Here is a 22,345-nt window from a genome sequence, read left to right as displayed (position 1 = left end):
GTCACGCAGAAATAAATTCCGCACATTTAATAGAGATGGTACCTAAAATTTCAAATTGCATCCGATATTATTTTCTTTTGAAAACTTAATACCGGAGTACCTCAATTATATAATAGTTTAACTTTCGTACTTCATTTTTCATGCTGAAAGGCAATATTGAATCCGAAAAAAAATGTCCTACTTGGAAAAGTGAAGCCAGTGACAGATAACTCTTCTAGGACTATTTAGTTATGTGAACAAAGTACGCATAGATTCGGATGTGTTTCCCAAAATATAGTTTGATTCAAGATCTATGAATAATCATAGTCAAACAAAACAGTTGAGCATTATCTTTCATTTTCGAACGAAATAATTCAAAGACAGTTATTTGTATTCATTACTGCCAACAATTTACAGGTACTGTATGATCATAGGAAAGAAAACATTACTCGTGAGAAAAAAATATAAATAGACTATAAAAATTTTACGACATCGAATCACTCAACATTTTACAAAATTCGTTTGCCAAGAATAATCAAGGCTTCAAAATGTATGAGTTAAAAACAGAGCGATATAAAAATGTATATTCTATCTGATGGTCACACCAAAACCATACCAAAAACTGTGCCGAAAGAAGTTATTTCACTTTTTATGACACGCACCTTGTGTTTACAAATGTAACTAATTTGCATATTGACCAAGGCGTGCGGAATCTGCCGTTACATAAACTTCTGCTAATATAATGCAGACGTTCTTTAGTATAAATAAAATGGTGGTGTTAGTTAAAAAGAAATGACAATCACCTTTCTAAAGCTAATCCATCAAAATAACGAAGCCGGTTTCGCTGTCAAAGGTTCCAGTATTTACTGTACGGTGCTATGCTAAAATATTGCTAGCGTGAGATAAGTGGTATGCGCTTCAGTTTTGCACTTGATTTGTTGTTGTTGTCGTTGTCGTTGAATACGTAGCCTTAGGTACCATCTCTACATTTAAAGGTGCAAAATAAAGACAAATGAATAGACATAAATCTTAAAACAAGACTACACATTTTGAAATATACTACTAAACATTACGATAGCCGTGCAATATTCCCTTGAAATCAACGTAAGTACAGAGAAACAAATGATTGTTTCTGTATTTTCTTTGACTGACATGGGTGGTCATTTTGTCCTACTTTCGTGTTTATAACTTTTCCGTAATCGGTCGGAAATTCTTCGGGATCACGTGATTTTAAAATTAATTCAAACGAATATCCGTTTAAAGACGCGCGACAAAATAACTATATTTCCATGATGGTAGTTATACACGATTTGCATGCAAATTATGAAATGTACACATTTTTAGTTTCAAATTGACAGTGACATATATTAGGCTAAAACAAAGTGTTTAATGTCTAAAATTTTATTGAATTAATGTAGCCATATGTACATAAATCAGTGTATGTAGGTAAATATCAATCGCATTTTGTTTCTACAGTGTAAGATTGTTATTCAATTATATTCTTAAAACTGTGCTGAAAAGATATTAACTGAAAAGATTTGCAGACGAAGTTGTGAAAACACTTTTATTCGGGAAGGGCCAAAATTTCATAGTATAACTGTATATTACCTGTATCATAAGAATGATTTTCATTAAGTTTTTGTGAGTTACAAGAATGGTGAACTCCCTATGCTAAGATTGTAAAAATCATGTTATCGTTTGGGCATATAATATATGTTGCATCTATTTATAAATTACAGTCTCGTTTTGGATGATTCTTCCGAAAAAATCCGGAGATGCGCGACGTGTTTGTAAGCAGTCGGAAACCATACTTTCGGTTTGAAATTGGCAATCTTTTTTTGTATATTTGTTGGTTATTCTGGAATATATTAATGACCTCTTGGTCAGATATTTTCAGTAAATAGGAAGTCTCAGCTACAAACTCTGGTTTTCATATAATACTCGTTCGGGTGTTAGTTGTGGACCTTTAAACTATCAGCAGAATTTTTGACGCATAAATAAAGTTTGATATTTCGCTTAATATAACGACCCGTTATCTTTATCTCACGAGTTTTTCGTCTGCTGTCAAGTTATTCACACCGTATCGACCGTGGTTGATTGCTTTTTTGTTATTGTATCAAAATATTGTCCACGAATGAATGGTTAACGTTTCGGGCGTGCAATCTTTACAAGTGTATATTATAAAACACTCTAGGTTCAAGAAGTTATTGATGTGTGTTGAAACTGTTGTAACTGAATGGACTGTGAACGGACTATGTACTCGATTTTGCATTTGTATATATTTGTGCATAAATCTTCAATTTTTCTACCAGCGGTATTTACATTTTTATGAAAATGTCTTTCAAAATGAATTACCGGTACTAGACCTACAGTATTTAATATTTTTAACTCTGATTTTTGATCATGCACGATACTGAAAAGAAATCAGATTTAAACATATATCAGCTGCGCCAACTTCACTGTCCTAGATTCCGACCTGGATACTGCCACCAAGACATAACTGACGGGAACGATATCCATTTGAGCCGTTAATTATGACGTAGTAAATGCGGTAGCTTTTTCCCATGCACAGAATTTACTTCCGGTTTATGCAAACCGCAAAAACTAATTCCTGCTTTTCTCGAAGGTCGCAGAATTAAAAAACGCAGAAAAAAATTAGGCACATTTAAAGACAAACCCGCAAAATATTTTGCCCGCAGAATTAACCCGCTATACGGTATATCGGAGGATGGGAGCAAAATTTAAAGAGCTTTACTGTTGAAGCCCAAAGGAAAAGGACAACAAAGGGAAGAAATTCCCCGAAAAACACTTAAGTCCACTAAAAATCATTACCAGGTACAGGTATGTCAAAATACATCTTGACATTGCAGGTACCATCCATGTTGTACCACAGAAAAGTGTTTTTCCCTGCGGCCAATAATAAAAAAGTGACAAAATAACCTATTTATAGTAACATAAAAGGGAAGTAATTCAATAAAAAAAAGGGACCTGTCAAATAGAAACAAGAGCACCGCAATGCAAAGCAACATAAACAGAAAACAAAGTCATGTGACCTTTGACCCCTAAGTGTGACCTTGACCTTGAAGCGAGTCATGCGTTCTGCATGTCGTCTCAATGTGGTGAACATTTGTGCAATGTTTCTTTAAAATCCTTCAAACAGATCAAGAGTTACAGAGCGGACACGAAACAAAGTCATATGGCCTTGACCCCTAAGTGTGACCTTGACCTTAAAGCGAGCCATCTGATACAGGCGCTCAGCACGTAGTCTTGATGTGGAGAACATTTGTATCAAGTTTTTTTGAAATCCTTCAAGGGGTTCACGAGTTAAAGAGCGGAGTCGACACGAAATTGCTAACGGAGACGGACGCACAGACAGACAGACAGACGGTCAGGTGAACACCTGGGGTATAACAAAATATGTCCCTTCGGGCGTATAATAACAACAAAGGAATGGAGACGCAAGATATTACGTTTTCTACAGTTTTCGCAATGTTTTACCTGCTGACCTACATTTTGATCCCAGCTGACCCAGTTTAGAATTTTTGTCATGTCGGACGACGACGACGATGGAATACGGATACATTGCGATCAGACTAGCTCATCTTTTCAACTTTGTCGCAGATGCGCAACTTAGAATATTGAAGAACATTTCAGGAAAGTGTTATGACGGTAGATCAAATACTTTTTTCGATATGTATAACAAAACATTTCTCTGGCGAACAGACGGACGTACAGACAAATCAAAATCATATCCTGTGCGGTTACATCAGAACTTACCATCATTATAGGAATGTTTTCCTACCACACATAAATTAAAATAATCATGTTGAGACGGTCCCCTTGAAAAATCGATCGTCTTAGGCGTTCACAGTCCACGTAGACTTAATTCGCAAATGTCTAATAACTTCTTCTCATGAGCTGCAAAATGGATCTTCATTAATTTTGGTCTGTAGCAAAAGTTTACTTGAAGGTTTTGAAACGACTTCGACTTAATAAACTTCTCCGGCATGGTATAGAACATTTAATGAACTGCAATGTGTATAAATCATATCTGTTGCATACATATAAAATAAAAATTATTCTTGATATAACACTATGGGGGAGGGGTGCACCAGTGTAGAACAAAGGTGTCGCCGGCAAGGCGCGGCAAGGTATGGCAAGCGGGTCTCCGCTTATGTTGAGTGGGACCATATAGGTATGGAATGGTAGCCTATGGTACCTTTGTGGTATAAATTGCGAGGCTTTTGCATGGTTAGTGGAAGATTGCCATGTCCAAAATGATTATTGTAAATTTTGGCATTTATATTCATAAATATCGAAATATTTGAATGAGGCGTTTTTAAAGCTCATGAGTGTATACCAGCAACACATTGTATTTAGATAATGACCTTTATTCTTATGCAACACCAATATTTGTTGTTTTTGTTTTCAATTCTGAAAGTGTTTGCCCTACAGGTTGACACTGTATGTCATTGTCATCTTTGACACATTCGTCAAGATAAGGATATTTGTTTTCTTCATTCATGCATTATTGAGTTTTTAAATCGATGAAAGTTTTTATCTGTTTAGGAACTATACGGACAAACATTAATCCTATATATGAATATCATTTACTATCATTTACCTTTGATTGATTCTGGAAATTATCAACAAGTAAAACATCTTGACATAGAAAAGCATTTAGTTGAGGGGGCGGAGATAGGGGGATGATAACTTTATTGGCCACATATATATACACAAACAATAACATTGTTAGACAAATTAATAAATTAAATGTTTCTTATCTTGTATCAATAATCTGACAATCTGATATTTTTCTAAAATTTGTATGAATCATCGTACTGGCTATAGATACTGTTCTATAAGTATCACCAATGACACTCTTCATTTTAAGCACGCTGAGTACTTTTTATTAAGTTAAAAGTTACATACATTTGAATGTAACTGATACTAAAATGATGTCAGTTTGAGTAAGAATGTCTTATCCCTTACTTGGCAAATATCCAAAACGTGTCTCTAAGGGTAGGCACCTAAACAGGATGATATCCGCTTATACAATGCTATCACATATTGTATAACTCTATGGTTGTATGCCTTGCCAAAAATACTATGAGAAGTAATCCCCCTAAGATGGCACCAACCGACCCTACGACTCATAACTAATAAACTGCATACAATTTGCAATTTATTATCCTTTGCTTTATTGCAGTGCATGTCATAAAAGAAATTGTTTACTTTCGATCAGCTATAATAGTAAGCCAGCTCAATGTTAGTGGAAATATACATTATCAGCAAATAAAAACTACGAAGATTCTTTCCCTATTGGCTATCACAGGTTTAAAGAAATAACTGATTAAATATTAAATAATTTGTTAATTCGGAGTAACTTAATACCCCAACAGTCAATCCATCAAGACCACTTGATGCATCTCTGATGTCAAGATGCATTGCTTTGTGCCAGTGTCGCATGCCTGCCTTTGACTCCACATAAAGAATCTTTTTAGGGACAAATGAATCATTCATTCAGATTAGCTACTTCACGTACTTCAATATGGAGTTTTGAAAATCAAAAGTGTTTTCAATTACTGAATTATTGTTAACTGTTTTGTTTATTAACCGCTTACAGGTTGGATATATTTTATGAAAACACCTTAATATCCCTTTAAAATATTATTGGTCCAAACAATTAACATAGACGATTAGAGCAATATTTTTTGTTGAATGCGTTCATCACGCATACATTTTCGAAATAAGGAAACTAATTATCTGCTACTTCAGTACAAAAAAACAGTAAATTACATAAAATATTCACATTCACAAACGTCTTAAATTGTATGTTTTGCATTTGCAAATTAAATATCACTTTAAACGAGCTACTGTTTTGCTCCAGAAATAAATTGCTAAATAACGACGTGAAATCGCCATCCAACTGTTGGTTTGAAACATTCGATGTGTAATATATTACCTCTACATGGGTATGTCAAAATTAAAAATTGGCAAAGTTTACATCAGAAATGTTTTCGTAAGAAGGGGTTGTGTGCCCTGCTTCCTCATATGGCCTGGTCCGTGGCTTGCAAAGTGCTCTTGTAACAGGTAGCGGAAAAAAAGATACAATGACAACCCAACCGGTATTAGGATACTTTAAGCATCTATTATCATTTTCTATTTCATACAATCGCTAGCGTAAAGTTATAGATACTAGATTAATGTTGTAGCGAAAACTCATGAAAATCCATCTGAAGTACTGTGCGTTTTGGTTCATAGAATATTTCGCTACAGGAATATCGTTGATAGGTCGATCTTTATTTTGCCTCCAATATTGAAGATTTGAATGTATGTACAAATACAGAAAATATTAACACGTTATACAGCGTTAAATTTAATATACATGTATCAATGAAAATACGAAATAACATTAAAGGCAAGAAAAGGAACAAAAAGAGATTTAAAAAGCTGCGCATATTTCATATTCAGCTTAATTAGTGTACTAGCGAAACCGATAAAAACACTAAAACAGGTATTCTTATCAATTAAACTAAATAGAACCTTTAAAAAAGGAAGAGAACTATATTTAACTAATTTCAATACGAAAGATAACTATTAGAAGAATAGCATTTAAACTACCAAACAATGTACTTACAAAAATGTCAAAATGTATTATTTTTTTACTAAAATGTAATTCTGAAAAAGGACATAGTAAGTCTTATTATGTAGGACAAATTAAGACATTTTAGGGAAGCGTTATATATCTAAGAAAAAATTGAGCAAAAGCACTTATTTTCTTATAATTATAATAATTACGATAAAAAAGCAAATAAAAAAGATCTTAACATTAGAATGCTATTTTTCATTATCGTGTCAACAAACCCATGTTTGTTTCAAGAAAATGGGTGGTTTAGCTGAGCTATGATAAACACTGTTTCGGTTGCCGCGTGCACGGGAATACATATACACAGGCCCCGATTTCAATGTGGAGTGCTGTATTGGCGGCTCAGGGTTTGCAGTTTGACTCTTCAACTTGTTCTTTTACATAGAATATATGATTAAGATTAATTTAATAAGAACATATTATTATCTCAAAGATGATAATAATTAACATGAGTTTATGTCCTGATTTTTTAATTAAAACCAAAGCATCGTTAATGAAAGCAAGTATGATGAAATGTAACGAATTATACGTGTTTCAGACCTGTTTGAGGATGCCAAAATCTACTTTTCAATTACTATAAACTGTATGAAATAATTTGTCAGCTAGTATATACTTCATTTGTCTATTTAGACCTAGCAGAATAGTGTTTATTTCGGAGGAAATAGTATTGATATATTTATAGTCTGTTAGGCGGACTGCAAATCCGTTTTCAACAAACGTATGTGTACTTTAGTGAAACGCAACTTAGTCCACTTTACAAATATCATAATTTGCCATTTTAACAAAACAAACATTCGTTTTAATTTAATAACTAAGCTCTCTATGTTATTATAACCTTCAACTGAAGATGTAACACTGTTTTGGATACAGACAGATATGTTCATTTTCGTAGGTTGATATTTTTGCAACATTGGTTCAATAATACTTTTGTGTAATTTTCTGCGAAATTACACATGACATTCACAGATACACACACGCTCACATACACAAAAATTAATCTAGAAAAATATTCACAATAGTCAACAATATTTTTAAAAAAAAGTGACTCGGTTTTTGTCGATAAACATCACAATTGATGTGTTTTATATTGGAGTTTTATTTTCATCGGAAGGCGAATTACAATTTAACGTAGGCGGACCTGTTTAGCTGTTCTATCTGGATGCTGTAAAGATTGATAACTTGATATCTATGTGTTTTCGGAAACTCATGAAAAAAAATTAACAAGATATTAAATATGGCAATTTGTAAAAGAAAAACACTTTAATATATTTTCTCAACGAGAAAAAAATGTTACTTTAATGAAGTATATCACCATCCTATCTTTGCTTGTTCTATCAAATCTGCTAAAACAGAAAGCGGTTGGTGCCCTAGATATCTGTTCATGTTTCTACGTCAAGATTAATGTTAATATACTTGACGTTACGTGCTTTTTTATGAAATAAAGACGCGAGTTGTCAATGACACATATCTTTACGTTTATAATGCCGGATCGACGTTACATCATGACGTCTGGAATACCTAACAAAATCAGTAATCGTTTTTAATTTAATAAAAGCTAAGAATTAACATTAATTTCAAAACAAAGGTCGTCGAATTCGACGAAATATTTATATCAGTTTTCCCTAGAGAAGGCGTATAAGTCTTAAAATGTTGGCTTAAATTTTTGGAGGTTTGTATCTTTGTTATATTATTCAGAAAATATATCTGCTTCTATATATTTGGAAAAATACTCAAAATCACTTACCAGATAACGGAAAAGTGATTGTAGAGCGTGTTTGTAAGGAAAATAAAGACCATTCAATGTAAAATATAATGTCACATCATTAATATTTTATCTGTTGAGAATCTTAAAGTTAAAACCTTCCAAGATACACACTTTCAAAATACAAATATATTCTTTCAAACTTTTAGCAAACAAAAATTTAAAAAGCATTTATTGATATCTTACACTGAAATTAAAACTTCAGTCGATTATTGAAAAATCCATCAATCATATACAAGAAGTAAAAGATATTGGAATTAAAAGGAAACCATCGATTCCACGGCTAAAGACAATTTACAAAAGAAGACAATGGATGACTTTATAACAGATACAAAGATCCATTACTAGTAAAATAATGCCTAATATGCCAAAATGGTTGGACTACAAAGCTTGTAGCGTAGAGCTAGATTTATTCAAAAAAGAAAACAAATGAAAGAAAGGATAACAATAATATCAAAAAATATGTTTGAGTTAAGGTGTTCAGACAAGATAGAAATGCACTGGCCTGCATCTCGTAACTCCGATATACGCAATGAAATTGGTGGTTTCTTTCTTACAACTATTCAACTGCAAATACAAGCATTTCAAAATGTAGTAACGCATTCAAAATCAGATGCATAATTTATACACTTACCATTTAGTTAACCATTCTCACAAAGCTAGAAGGTATCCAACGATCAGCAGTTTTATTTACTATCAGCGATTGAATGTCTTCCTGGCACGATCCCCCTGATTTAATAAACTGTTCACTCTAATTCAACCTTCACTAAAATAAGGTATGACTAACACAAGTCTATAAGATGCAATGACTTTAATATGATACATCCCGTTAATTTAGTTATTCAAATAAGCCATTCAAAACACTAAAGCCTTGGTTCTGCTAGATATATGCATTAATGAGAATATCTGATGTGACGCGAGAGCCAATAGTAGAAAAAGCAATATTCTTTTACATTCATAAATACCTGAAGCACAATTTCTTATTGCAGCAGAAGAAAGGCGTATTTGCGTTTCCTTAAATCACAGTTATTTCGGGTTCTTTTCGAGAAATAAATCAACAAAATATCATTTTCTATAACAAATAAGATATGGAACACTAAACACATTAATTTTAGCGTTTGCCAAATACTTAAAAGTCTTTTTTGGAAACAATTGTGAAAATGATCTATAGATATGAACGAGGAGTCAAGCGTTAATGGGGAACATTTGTCATATATACATCGACATAATAACGTTTAACTAATACACTCAGTAATGTTCCAGAAAAATTATTTGAAACACATAAAAATAATCCGGATTATCCTTCCTTTGTTTGAATATTACTGACAAGTAATATACACATTTCCAAAAGTATTTGATATACAGTATAAATGCGATTTTACTTGTTTTTATATTATTACTGAGGGCATATAACTCTCAAAATAACCTAGTCCATATCCCCCACACCTTTGTTGTCATCAGCTTTTGCAGTTAAACCCGACAAATTAAAAAGTGTTCATGCTTTGACTTAAACATTTTGCAGCGGAACCAAAGCTAACCTGTTCATTTATGTATTGCTTAAAAACTTTTGACATGATATATTTTACGTTCAAATTAGTCTATCTACGTTGTGGCATCAAATGGGACTGTACAGCTCTGCTACCCAGGAATATTTTGTAGGGGTAACGCATGTTGTTTCGTGTTATAACATCTGCAGAATCTCGAGGGATTGGTTGGTGGCCGAGCCTGGTAGACAATAGATGTGTTAAAACAACAAACCACGCAAATCTCCTTTAAACAAAATTGATATGGCACAGCAAGTTTGAACTTGAAGATTGCCAGAAAATTAAAAGTAATGTATTTACCAGGTTGGATGTTTATTCCTCTCATTCTATGCGTATTATGAAATGAGAATTTAAAAAAGGAGAAAATATAAATAACTTAAAAAGTGCCAAACCTCATATCATTACACATTAAGGTAACCGAGATATCATTAGAGTAAACCATTAGCACATGTACTTTAATGTACGTCCACAGAGTCCAGAAATAAGTGTCAATATCCAGATGACCTTTTTATCGGGATTTACAAGTGGAAGTTGCTTTAAGCATTTCCATTTTTTCATTGATAAATACATGTATGTTGTGGAATTTGGCCGTTACTGGCTATTTGCAATTATATTCTTTGGTTAACTAGGCTCAAATACTAGTAGTCATACGGTCGTAAGTCAGCTCCAACTAGAACTACTGTACTTTTTAATGCCAATGTAATAATAACAGTAAAGACAGTTTACCTAATAGGCTTTCATCTATCAGCGTATGTACTCGGTACGACACTACCTTATAAGCATTAAAACATAAAAAACCTAAACCTTTCATCAACTCTCAATACTAGCCTGGTTTGTTGCAATCTTTATTCCAGTTGTATGCATATGTTAGTTGTCAGTGCATTGCAAATATGTCAGAGTTTCCAGCAGAACACAAGTCAATTTAAACAAATTATTACAAGTATCGATTATTACAATTATTTGTTTTATCAACAAATGTTATTTTGTTATGACTTCTTTTATTTGCAGAACAATCCGTATTGACAATTTCTCAGTTTGCTTAAGACGAATGATTGGTGACATTTTCATCATTTTATGATTTTTATATAAAAATGTTCTTTAAAATGTCAGGAAACTGATTTTGGAAGTAATCTGTCAGCTGGGAGACATCTACGCGTAGTAGTAAATCATCGCTTTGGCAATTAAATAATGCATAAAATAAACTTTTCATATAATTTCTCAATATCATATTCATTTCGTTAAGCTAATTTCTCAAAGTAAGAACGCATTCACATGGTCATATTGTTAATTTAGAAAATATTTTTAATTAGAGAAATATCAGTAATTATAATATAGTTTCGTTGCACTACCACACCTTATTTACCTTGAGGAATAGTTGTGACACTCGGTTGCATTTGACACAAAACAGTTCATAAAAATTAAAGAGGCATTATTATTTTGTCAAAGCTACATAGAAAAATAAACTGTTGATAATATATTTTAGAAAACGGGGTAAGACTTACAAAGATATCAATTATTTGCGATTGCATCAGCTATTTTTTCCCAAAGTTCATGTAATTGAAATGAGATTGTTCTTCTTTGTGTTTAATTTAAAAACGTTTTCGTAGCATAATTTAAACACTACTGGCAAATACTAAGTGTTACTTTAGAATAAGTGTTTATTGGTTTACATATCATTTTGTCTGATCTCTGTACCGCTGTTGGGATAGTAAAATGTCTTGGTAGCAAGGCAGTATATACCACGGGTGGTACAAACAAGCCGGCTCTGCATGTAATGTTTTTGTTTGTCTTCCAATTTTAGTATGGAATTGGTATAGTTACTGCCAACTCCACATGTTTCGTCATTGTCATAGTTGCCGATATCATCAGGGAGTCTTCACGTAATAAGCAAATTTAACCACGTGCAACCACATGCACAAATATTATTGAACAAGTTTCGCTTTGTTCCATGCTTTAATTTTTTCTTCCTTTACATAACCGGACGTGTTATTGAAAATTTAAGCCTCTTGTAGAGAAGAAAAAATTCGGAAAAAGTTATTGCCAGCAGATAAAATCAAATCATGACAACCAGGCCGAGATTATTTTCGATAAAAACTTTATCTACAGGCACAGATAATATAAACATTTTATTTTAAAATTCTGGACGGAAACATCTAGTTGATGAGCATAAATACCACGAAAAGTAAAATATTATACAAATTGCTTTAAACGCCACACTACTTTTCATGAACATAAGATAGTATTATTATCGTGATGTACGCAATAAATACGTAGCATTTACCTTGTACATAAAAGGACACTGCAAAAATGTCTAGTAAAATCGTAATTATATTTAAAGATTGTCACATATAAAACTGTGGACTGTTTATTTTGTCCGCTCATACAGATCTGAAATTGAAACTGTCTTTGTACTTGAATAAGCAGCATTCAATAATGAAACTCAAGGATACATTAAACAAATGTAGCGGAAAAATTGGTTAATCAATACAAGATATCTGGTTCATTTTGTAAAACTTACAAATGTCTAAAATTATTGTTTTTCTGTAAAATGGTAAAACTTTTATATTAGTTATTTACGCAAGTCATGCATTTACTCTAGTTTTAGAGTAAAACTAGTTTAATTATTTTGTTCCAATATGATTGTATAGAAAAAAGTTGATCACAGGTAGATTTTTGTAGATGAACATATGGTCTGACACACGTTTCCTGTTGAACATAATTCTATAGACATTAGAGAGAAAAACTTACGTAGCACGATTTTGCTATACAACTTCAACCAACGATACCAAGACAATTAAAATAGTGTTCACATTTTGATGTTTCCCAAACACTTGAAAGAGATGTATTATGCTGGTTGTTTTTGTGAAAGACAGGTTTACGTTGCATGATAATATGTAGTAGCAATTATCACCCTTGTCTATCCCAATGTTAGCAAGCTAAACGCCAGGTATCTGGTGTATATTTATGATATACTTTTTGCATATGGTTTTAGTATCATTATACTCTTTGTCATATAACAGCACATAAATATTGCTGATGCTTATAGCTCATTCCCGTAAATTAGTATAGAAAGGTGAAATGTAAATATCATTAATCTGAAGTACATACGCATAAGGATCAGTGGTTTATGTTGCTGATTCAAATTCGTGTAAAGTATCAAAACCTTGTGCGTACTAAGAAAATGCGCAACATATATCAATTATATTTATTTATGCTAGTGTTAATAAATACTTTAAGGAGGTTAAAAGTTTGAATTACAAAAGTATATAAGATTGTTTGTGTTTGTCCCTTTTCATAATTTTTTGGCTGGCATATCTGATATTGAATTTTGATAGTAACATATACTTTTTTATATATTTTGATAGTTTCAAACAAATTAAAAGTTTATCAACTTATCAGTCAAGTTGTGAATTCCAAGTCTTTAACTTTGACTATTTCACTGTATTCTGTGATCTGCAAAATTAAATCCCAGATAATTTACTGTATTTATCAACAAGGTCTTCTGAACGTTTAGATTTAAAATGTAATTTTGCTAAAATTAACTTGAATTGTTCTTGTAAAACCGTCGATTCTTTGGAAATGATCTTCACCATTTTCTGATATGGGGCTGCTACAGGATCAGAAACCTCGACTCGGAAATATTTTCTAAATAAACGATTATTTGATACACATTTGACATGTATATCAATTTTGCATTTTCTTTATGTTGATATTTAGCAATTAGAAGCACATTTAAACAGAATTTTATCAAATTAATGTCAGATTTTAACAGGGCGTCTTAATTACGAGCGTGAAGACAGGTTAAATGGGCTTTTAAACTACATTCTATCGACTTTCTTCACCTTACACCTGTCATACCTATAAATTGTCAATATGATACATTCAAGTTCATTGCCTTTGGTGACTTCCATTTCGTTTCACCTCAAAATTGATCTAGACGAGATACGTTTTATATAAAGATAAATTTACTGTGCATGTAACACATCCTTAGTTTATAACAAAGTATATACAACTCAATCTTCTCTAATATTTTCGCAATTTCAAACATTTTCTACCAAAGGCTTTTGTCACACAGTTTTGTTTAAATGTATGCTTTCTTTGTGTTTCGATCAAGATAATGCAATTTTAGTTTAAATCTTCATCCATAACTTTTCTGAAATCATTCGTCCTTCGTCTCTGATTCATACATGCGTAGAAGTTGGCAGTTACTTGCGGAGAACAGGTTTGTACTGGTACAGAATCCTGGAACACTGGGTAGGACTACGAGAAAACGACGTTAAACCCAGAACAAACAAACAGTTCATCAATAACTAAATATGAATGCAACATTGAAGGACCAGCTCAAGAAACAAGTACAAATCATCATAAAAATAAAGCTATTTAAATTTTGTAAAATAATGTCCCTTTTCTTCTAAATAACATACGGTCTGCAAATATGATTTCAGCATCTCCTGAATCCAGGTGATAAACCTTATCTCAGATCAAGCTGTTACACTGATAATGATTATTATAATAAGTGGTGCAAAGTGTTCATTTAAGATTATTTACTGCTCTTATAACATTTGACTAGTAAATAACAGCAGGGCTTTTAGAACAGATTGGTTGCAAAGAATTTGCATTCACTTGTGTTAAATAAAGGCAACATTGCACTACAAAGGATGTAACAAATGTATGTATAATGTTGTTTGCATTAAATGCAATAGATGCAATCTCTGATTCATTCGTGATTTTATTTTATCAATAAAGACAGGAGTTGTCTTGTATTCTTACGTTTATGTATGCTGGATCTTGGCTTTATTATCGGGATGGATACATTCTGACGTTCAAAATACGTAACAAAGTCAAAATTCCTTTAAATACTATTTTAATGATTTTCAAAACAATGAATAGTTTTTATCGACTTAATATGACGTTAAACTCTTAAAATATTTGCTGAAGTCTTGGAAGGTTTGTATCTTTATTATATGCAGAAACTATATCTATAGAGCGTGTAAGAAGAACATTATAGATGTCTCAAGGGAATAAAATTTTTTACCTATTATGATTTTTATCTGTTTATGATTTAAACATCAGACTTCAGGTGTTCTGGGCCCAGTTGTTCGAAACTTTAACAGGTGATTAAGCCAACAGTCGATTAACTTTTCGAGTTACATTTTGACATTTTAGAAGACTTATTAAAACATATTATAATTTAAGAATCGTCAACACTAAAACGTCTTTACAGTAAAATTAAAACATCATACTAGTAGTTCCCATCATGCCTTATATTTTGAATCAAAATTTAACAGGCGGTTAGTTTAACAGCCGATTAAAGTTTCGAACGACTAGGCCCTGGTGTTCAACAACATACAAAAGTTGACCTGCTTTGAAACACTGCTACACACGCAATGAAATTGGAGGTTCTTTTACTACAGACGGTTACATGGAAAATTTAAGCATTTAGAAATATAGTTAATCATTCAAAATAAAATATCTGAGGCATGATTTAAATTCATACACTTACAATTTAGTTATTTATCCAATAACAGGTTTTAATGAAAATCAGCGATGGAATGCATCTGAGTAAATTAAATGTTCACTTTATAATTATATAGTAAATATCAATGTTAACTAAAATAAGGTATGACTAACACTAGTATATAAGATGAAGATGCAGTGAGTTTAACATGATAAGCCAATTAATTAAGATGAATCAAATAAAAAAGGTAACATTTGTAAATGCGCATGCCCAACCGGAAACTAATGTGGGTATATATGAAAACGTTTACGACAAACTAAATGTGTTTGTTTATAATTATTATTTTGAAACAAATTATTAACCTGTCTCCGTTCTGATGTTTAATGTTTTAATAATGCGGAAATAATGAATAAATCATCAAAGACATGCTTCAAAACATTGTTGTGTTAAATTGAGGTCATGACGTTACGTGTTAGTTACACCAGTTTAATTTTGGAAGTATGTAATTGTAAACCTTCTTTACGTAAGGTATTTTAAACAGTTATTATTTGCCTAAATATGCTTTATGAGTCTTTCGCTTTGAATATTGATCAATACTTCGCGGCTTTATGAACTTGTATTGAAATGTCAAGCGGAATGAAAGAAAGTAGATGATGATTACTGATATCGATGCTGGAAATACAGTTGGGTGCAAGGTTACTTAATACGACAATTTTCAAATAATAATTGGAAAGTTTGATTTGTGATACATATTTTTCCGTTTCCATTGATAATTTGGTACTTATATACTAAAACTATGTTCTGAAACTGTTAACATTTCAGTACACAATAGTGATATCCTGAACTTGATTAATGCTACCATATAAACGAACCGCGTGACATACATATCTAAATGTAAATTTCAATGGCGTTGACACTTGTCTAAGAACAAGGTTTCAACTTTTTATCGGTATTTCATCACTATCTATGAGAATAATAATTGCAGGCACAATGATTTTTTCATAAAAGTCAGATGAGAATACCGCTCGTCAATATGAAAGATAAATTTAATTATTATTTACTATAAAAAGTCGGATATTAGATATTTTAAACATCTCTGTTGCAATGGTTACGTAAAAGGTTATGATAAATAGAGTACCATATTCTGCTGATAATATTATTCTAACATTCCATTTTGGTCATAAAAAGAATGGCACTGAAGCCGTCGAAAAACGCTTTGTCACACATAGTTGTTTGAAGAAAAAGAGAGAAAAATGCGTTACCATAGGAACACGAGTTTCGCCACATATACATCACAATTTAATATTAAAAAGCTAACACGCACACGAATAGAATTTATCAAATATGCATATTCTGTGGATTATAGTGTAATCGAAATACAACGAAAAGTTTTATATATAAATGTTTTCATTCTTCTTTCAATATAAAACACCTGGAGGTCAAGCAATTTCAAAGCTTGATCAACTGAAGCTAATGAGATAAACTAACATGAGATTGTAGCAGCTTATACATTAAAGTACACGAAATACAATAATTAGCAACAGTTCGACTAATCAGAATTTACCCTTGTGACAAGGTATACTACATCCTTAAACATACAATTCTAACGCCTTGGCTCTGCTAGTGTATACATCAATGAGTATATCTGATGTGACGCGAGAGCCAGTAGTAGAAAAAGCAATATGCTATTACATTAATAAATGACTGAAACACAATTTATATACCGACAGAAGAAATGCGAAAATGTGTTTTCTTTCGATCACAGATTATTTCGAGTTCTTTTCGAAAAATAAATCAGCGAAACATGTGGAATCAATCAGATATGGTACAGCCACATTATTTTTAGCGTTTGCCAAATGCTTAAAAGTCACTTGTTTTGCAGTGTATGTGTAATATGTTTATTATTACGAAACTGTAAATGCAATCAAATGTAATATTGCAGTCTTCCACATTTAGTTTTTTGGAAACATTTTTGTAAAACTTCTTAATAGAATTGAACGAGGAGCCAAACGTTGACGGGGAACGTTTATCATAAATACATCGTCATTATAAAACGCTTAACTATTTTTATCAGTATTGTTATAGACAAGTTATTTAAAACCGTATTATTCTTATACCGACAATAAATTTGCACATATTTCTTACAGGCATGACAAGAAGGATTTACGTTCCTTGATAAATATTAAGTAGCAAGTATCGTCATTGTCTATTCGAATGTCAGCAAGTTAAATGGCAGGTGTAAGATGTACAAGATGATTCCTTTTTGCAGTATATGTTTCCATATCTTTATATTCTTTGTTATACAACTGTATATAAATTTTCCTAATACTATAATTAAATCTGTAAAACACTCGAGATCCTTTGGAAGCTTATTCCTGTAAGTTGGAATAAACAAGTGTAATGTAAATAGCTTTAATCTGATTAAGATACGCATCAAGATCAGCGATATATAAAGTTAAACTTAAGGATACTCTGATATTGGGAATTAACTACGCATTATTTAACAGCCGGAAGCGTGTTTAAACATATTATGTATGTGTTCGGCTTTAACGTTTTTTCCAACAATTGTTTAGTCATATAAACGCCGGTGTCTACTTGTAGCAGTGAGCAAAATGCCCAACTTTAGTGCTGCCTCACTAGAATATCACGCCGGAGATACGTAACATGATACCCCACTCAGTCACATTATATTGACACCAGGCTGACCAGTTCTAACAATATTCTCCTAATGCTGAGCGCCAAGCGAGGAAGCGACTAGTATCATTTGTTACGTTTTTGGTTTGATGCGACCATGGATTGTACCCACAACCTCCTGCACTCGAAGGAGGCGCTCTAAGACTAAGCTACCAAGGCGGTCTGTTAAACAGTTGAACTCAGATATATATTTGACATTTGTATCAATTTTGCATTTTCTTCCTGTTTCTATTTAGCAACTTGAAGCATATACCAGCACATTCTTATCAAATGATCGTCTGATCTTCACTGAGCGTCTTAATAACGAGCGTAAAGACAGGTTAAGTGAGCTTTTCATCCACATTTTATCGACTTTTTTTTTCTCATTAAACTTGTCATATCTATCAATTGTCAATATGGTATTTTATATTCTCCATCTAAATCAAAGTTGGAGGACGAAATGAAACACGTCACAATGTCAAGGAAAACACACGCCTGACGACTCAGAAACTAAAACATTGAAACTCGTTAAAAGACAATGTTTTTTTTACATCAGGTTATATTGTCACTATTGACAATAAAACGAATCGTAAAGAAAGAATGCTACCTAATTATGTTTTACAATGATATTGTTCATACTGAAGATCCATGTAATGGTTTCGGAGCGCTGCTATGAACCGTCTTTACGACAAGAGGTCTCATATATCTATGGGAAAGGACACTGGCAGTACCCCGTTTAAATGTCAAATGTATAGCCGCTGGTAACTTGCCGAACGGTCTAGCCAATAATTCGGTGTTGACATAACGTATTCTAGAGCTATTTACAAACACTGCAGTAAAGTTACTTACTCTTACATCTTATAAATTTAATTCAGATTTACATTTTCTTGTCTACGTTACGGATGTTATGTCACAGAGTTTTATTATGGAAACCTAACATTGCGCAACGAGATTTATGTCAGCACCGCAGGTTTATAGGCATTGCACATGTTTAAAATATAAGGTGTAGTACCTTCTTTCTTTGCTGGCTCAATTGAATTACATTCATAGACTTTTGAATGATTAGCAGGATATCACTTAGTTATCTGAGCAACTTGGGAATCGGTGTGATTTGAGATTTGAATATAAAATTGAAAGAAAGTATGTGATATGTGTAACAATTAAGTTAATCAGTTTGAGGTGTCAAGCCTCTATCATACACTAAACGGTAAACATGGCGGAGAATGATTTTTTTTCCTGAAGCGTGCAATTTTTTGGAACAAATGTTCTAGTTTTCTTTAGATCCCTAAATGATCAATGATTTTTCTATAAAATCTACTTGGCATTAAGCGCATTCTTGTGTTTTGTTTTACAGCAAAATATCATGTTTTTGTTTTCAAATGTCATTCCTTGATCTTTTCTGCTATTTGACTTTCGTATTTTGCTTCTAATTTTCTTAAATTGGTAATATGTAGACGTAAAATACAACCATGCAACGTACAACAGAGAGAATTATACTTTTTCCCATTTCAAAGGCAAATAAACCAGTTTTAAATTCAACATTATGAACTGTTTTCGGTACTTTAAACGTTGATGATTACTTATTTGTAGGCTTCCATGTTACTTTTTATTCAAATTGAATACAGTTTGATATATACACTGATGTGTACATTCATGAAAAAAATCAATTCAACAAAACGACTTTAGCCAGGCTACTTGTTCATCATAATTTCCATAAACAATTGATTTTCTTCCCTAACTCATTCCTAAGTTAATTTCCTACGCTAGTAGACTGAATTTAATGTGCAGACTGCACGTTTTCATACGAAACACAATAATTTGATTGTGGTTATGTAGTTTTCTTATGTCTGCTGTTAACTGTGTTATACATTATGATATCATCATGTCGTGCCGAAAATAAAATAATATTTCCGACAATTATTCTGTGAGATGGTTACAAATTATTATTTTTGTGCTTTGTTTTTATTATTTTAGTATTAATATGACATTAGCTTTGTACTGTAAAACTAGGAGGCAAGAGTAACAAGTGGAAGCCTATCCATGTTAAAAATAGTTTTCATGTGTGTTTTATGCAGGGTAAGATATACATTAGGAAATTAGTTTTAACACAGAATCCATATATATATATATATATATATATATATATATATATATATTATAATATATATATATATTATATATATATATATATATATAATAAGTGAGATATTAAAGAAAAAACATCAACGAAATGCCTTTCAAACACACTGGATCCCGGAAGGATACAAGAACATAAAGATAAAATATATAGAGTATGAGAAAAAATATATGTTCAAACAGTGTCAAAAGTTAATTATAAACCCGAGCGCTTTCGGCTTTTTAAAAAAGCCTTTTTCAAGGGTAGCATAAATCAAAACAACACAGCAACGGCGTAAATACCGCTTGTATAGTTCGATATATAAATGCTCAATGAACATATCGGTCAACAGAATGAGTGATAAATAAAAATAGCGGTTTTATAAAAATAGAGCGTTTTTGATTGGTTCCCTGTATTTTTCCTGAGGATTTCGTTCATTGGTTTTGTGTTTAACGCCGTTTTCAACAGAGAAGGTAGTGGAAATAGATTTTCAAAATTCAGAACAGAATTTCTAACCAAATTTAAATGTACATATTTCTAAAACAGACTTGTCGGCATTGAAGTTAAAAGGTTTAAACACTAAACATGTATCTCAAAGTCTGAAACAAGGAAAAAAAAGAAATATCTTTAAAAATGATGGTCGGTGAATTGTAATAAGACAAGAAGTTTATGAGGTTTTCCTATCATTTGTGTTATTCTATCCTCTATCTAACATTTTGCACATAGCTAATCAAGATATTTCAACAATTTAAATGGTCCTCTTCTAATCTTTCACAAATGTTTCGTAGGGGTGCAATTTTGTTTCGTTTTTTCTACGACGAATAATTACAGCAGTGGTCTGGACGCCACTTCTGTACCGGGAAGACTTTAATCGATCGGCTAATTACACCCTTACTCATATGATACGCAGACTGTATTCAACTTTCTCTGTTAATTGGTATATATTGGTATTTGAACAGGGTTTTTTTTATTATATTTATTAACTTATTTATCATTTTAGATATATCAATATCCTTGCTAAATATACTGAGCGAAACGCAGCTTTAAACTGTAAACAACATCATTAAGAATAAACGCTTTGTCGGATATTTCACTCAGCGTTGCACAATCAGCAGAGTGAAAAAATAGACACTCTCGTCTAATCAGAGAGTGTTGCATACAAATTTCATTTTGATAATTTATTTAAATGCCTTATCAAGTAATCTGATTTGCAAACTTAAGTCACGTGGCATAGGTCACGAATTCGTTCTTAGACGGCGTTCGCCGAAAAACATTCATAGGGGTTTCACAATGTTACTGCAGCAGATGGGTGGGGTACTTAATAATATCAATATGTGCTCGAAATTCATAAACAGTTACGACAATTATTTATGCTTTTTTGAACTGCTTTATAATATAAAGCATGAATGTGAATAAAGAAATTATACTAATATTTTGTTTAGTTGATGATATTGCAGATAAATTTGCAATAGTTTGTGAAATTAGAATCTGAAGACAACTGCCCTTAAATATCACCTAATTTTCAGAGTTTGGCTTGAATTTCTTTTTCAGGACTTTTATCCCGTATTGTATACTTAACTAAAGATTATAAATCAGCAGTAAAACTTCATGTTAGAAGTATTTTGAGGTTCGGACATTTTGTCTAGTAATATATCCAGCCTAGTAGTACACCAACGGGTTGGATACATTTAATGTAAAACACCTTAATATCCCTTTGAAATATTATTGGTCCAAACATTTGACAAAGATGATTATGCGAGCAATATTTTTGTTGAATGCATTCATCATGCATACATTTTCGAAATAAGGAAATTAATAATCTGCTACTTCAGTACAATAGAACAGTTAATTACACAATATATTCACACTCACAAACGTCTCAAATTGTACGTTTTGCATTTGCAAATTAAATATCACTTTAAACGAACTACAATTTTGCTCCAGAAAAAGATTGTTAAATACTGACGTTTAATCGCCCTCTAACTGTTCGTTTGAAACATTTCATGTGTAATATATTACTTCTACAAGCGTATGTCAAAATTATAAAGCGGCAATGTTTACATCAGAAATGTTTTCGTAAGGAGGGATTGTGTGCCCTGCTTCCTCATATGGCCTAGTCCGTGGCTGGCAAACTGCTCTTGTACTAGGTAGGGAAAATAAGGAA

General features: G+C 32.2%; 1 protein-coding gene across 2 annotated transcripts in view; it reads right to left on the bottom strand.

Annotated features, from left to right (window-relative positions):
- The window catches only part of LOC123532271 (secretin receptor-like), a 388,099-nt gene extending 378,781 nt beyond the window's left edge, over window positions 1–9,318 (bottom strand). The window contains exon 1 of one of the 2 annotated variants that reach the window (XM_053518737.1): window positions 9,025–9,318. The gene's annotated coding sequence lies outside the window, so the exon portion shown is untranslated. The remainder of the gene's footprint in view (window positions 1–9,024) is intronic. The other variant, XM_053518735.1, reaches the window with a different exon arrangement.
- Window positions 9,319–22,345: the final 13,027 nt, after the last annotated feature.

Source organism: Mercenaria mercenaria, chromosome 11 (genome assembly GCF_021730395.1).
Source record: "Mercenaria mercenaria strain notata chromosome 11, MADL_Memer_1, whole genome shotgun sequence".
In the NCBI taxonomy this organism is placed as follows: domain Eukaryota; kingdom Metazoa; phylum Mollusca; class Bivalvia; order Venerida; family Veneridae; genus Mercenaria; species Mercenaria mercenaria.
Note: the sequence above shows the minus strand (reverse complement) of the source record. Positions and strands in the feature narration are given on the sequence as shown.